The sequence below is a fragment of the Apodemus sylvaticus genome, chromosome 23, assembly GCF_947179515.1.
Source record: "Apodemus sylvaticus chromosome 23, mApoSyl1.1, whole genome shotgun sequence".
NCBI lineage: Eukaryota > Metazoa > Chordata > Mammalia > Rodentia > Muridae > Apodemus > Apodemus sylvaticus.
In genome coordinates, this window is record NC_067494.1 from 30,577,875 (window position 1) to 30,580,157 (window position 2,283).

Here is a 2,283-nt window from a genome sequence, read left to right on the forward strand (position 1 = left end):
GGAAGGCAGAGATGTCCTTTGACCTCTATATACATACTGCGTGCGCGCGCGCGCGCGCGCGCGCATGCACACACACACAGCCCCTTGGGGGTTTCTGTGGTCATAGGCAAAGCAGAACAATTTGAAGGCTCCAGAATTTTATAGCCTGCTTTGACTACACTGGACATTATAATGACCTTATAGGACATTATAATTATTATAGGTCCATGGGAGCTTCCAAGGTTCTGATGCCATCCGTGGCAGGGAACTCAGACAGACCCTGAGACCAGCCCCTCAGAGAGACTTCTTTCACCCCTGCTCTGCTGATGTCCTCTATTTTCCCTTTGATGTCAAAGGAAACACCTAGCTATTTGTCTACCCTTCTTGTCTAGGTTCATAATTCCTTTCTACTCTGTCTTCTTTCTTTTTTCCAAAATTTGTAATTATATTTATGTACAGAAAACGTAGTGTACATTTAACCCAGGTTAGTGGCGAGTTCTTTAGCCTTTGCCTTTTCCAGCTTGGCAATGCGAGCCACAGACTTAGGACCCAGGACGTTGCCTCCCCAGTGGCGGTGGATCTCACCATATCTGTCATTATAATTGGTCCTAATCGCTTCCACCAGCTTAGCCAGAGCACCCTTGTCTTTTGAGTTAACCTGTGTGAAAACAACCATGGTGCTCGTCTTCCTGTGGACCAGGCGCCCCCACCCCATCCCCTGCAGTCTTTTCCCTTGATGATGCAGTAGGGCACCGCCATCTTTCTACACAGGGCAGGCAGGCAGGAAAACCACCAGCTCGATGGGGTCTACATCTGGGGATTCGCCACCAGCTGAGCCTTCTTCTTTTCCACCAAGGTGGTAACTGTGTTGACTCCTGCTCGGAGGACAGGCGGTCTCTTACTAACGTCCCCTTTGCCAGCGGCTTTCTTCTCAGCACGGGCCAGTAGCATTTGCTGCTTCTGCTTTGTCTCTGACCTGTGCTTGTGGGCAAGCTCAAGCAGCTGAGTCGCTGTTTGCCTGTCCAGGGCCTGGGTGACCTGGTTAATGGCAGGAAGGACTTTGGGCCGCTTATAGAGGATGGCTCTTTGCCGCTGCAGCCTGATGTAGAGCAGCCATTTGATGAAGCGTGTTAGATCTCTTTTGGGCTGGATGTCCTGCCCAACGCCGAAGTTCTTGGGCCTTTTCTCAAACAAAGGATTGACCACCTTTTTTGGTGTCCTGTTTCTTGATGACAGCGGGGGCTGAGGCCATCTTCTTCCCCTTGGCCTTCTTTCCTTTGGGCATCTTGCTCGGCTGGTGGAGAGAGCCTCCTCTGTCTTCTTTCTTGCTCCCTAACTGGGTACTTTTCTGTCCTCTGCCAAAACCTCTTCATTATTTTGTTGCAAAAAATAAAGTGTGGGCTAGGGATAGGGCTCAGTCAGTAAAGTGTTTGCTGTGCAAGGATGAGGACCTGAGTTCAGATCCTCAGCAACCATGCAGACAGTCATTGCTATGGCAAGTTGGCAAGACGGAGACCACCCTGAGCCTCACGAGCTGGCAAGGTGGAGACCACCCTGAGCCTCACGGGAGCTGGCAAGGTGGAGACCACCCCGAGAGGCTCCCAAGCTGGTCAGCCTGGCTGAACCAATAAGCTCTTGGTCCACTTAGAGACATTGTCTCAAAAACCAAGACGGAAGATACCTGGTTTTGAACTCTGGCTTTTACATGCATGCACACCTATGTGCACACAGCACCTGCACAGGCTACAAACATGTACACACATATAACACATGTGCAGAGAGAGTGTTAATGATTGATTCTTCTCAAACAACATTTACTTGACTCCAAAATCTCTTTCCAGAAAATGTTTATCGGAAATAATAAACAAGTGGAGTCTAGTGATATATTCAAATGGTCACCATTTATGGTGTGCTTTGAGATTATGTAAACAAGAAGAAGCATAAAATGGAAAAAAGAAGTACCACGGAAGGCTGAGTAAAGGCTATAGCATAGAGGTGGGAAACGGTTATTGTTTGTCACTAAACATTCTGAGCTAAGCTGGAGCTCAGGTTGTGGAAACATAGTCAACGATGAGACAATTGTTGGGTCTCTGTCAGCCTCCCCAACTCAAAAGAGAATCTCTAGCTTTACTATTTAATTTGGGCCTCAGCAATCGTTTTTAAGTTAGATATGGTGGCGCATGCCTGTGCAGGTGCAGGTCTTTGGACTGTTCTTCACTATAGTTTGTTTCTGCAGATTGAAGCCTGGCTTCCTGCATGCCTCTCTGGCACTCTAAGCGATCTACCAGCCTTTTCTTACTCATT

The 2,283-nt window shown here is 48.2% G+C and overlaps 1 pseudogene; it reads right to left on the minus strand.

Annotated features, from left to right (window-relative positions):
• Positions 1–446: 446 nt before the first annotated feature.
• LOC127673965 (60S ribosomal protein L7a-like) lies at positions 447–1,264 on the minus strand (annotated as a pseudogene).
• Positions 1,265–2,283: the final 1,019 nt, after the last annotated feature.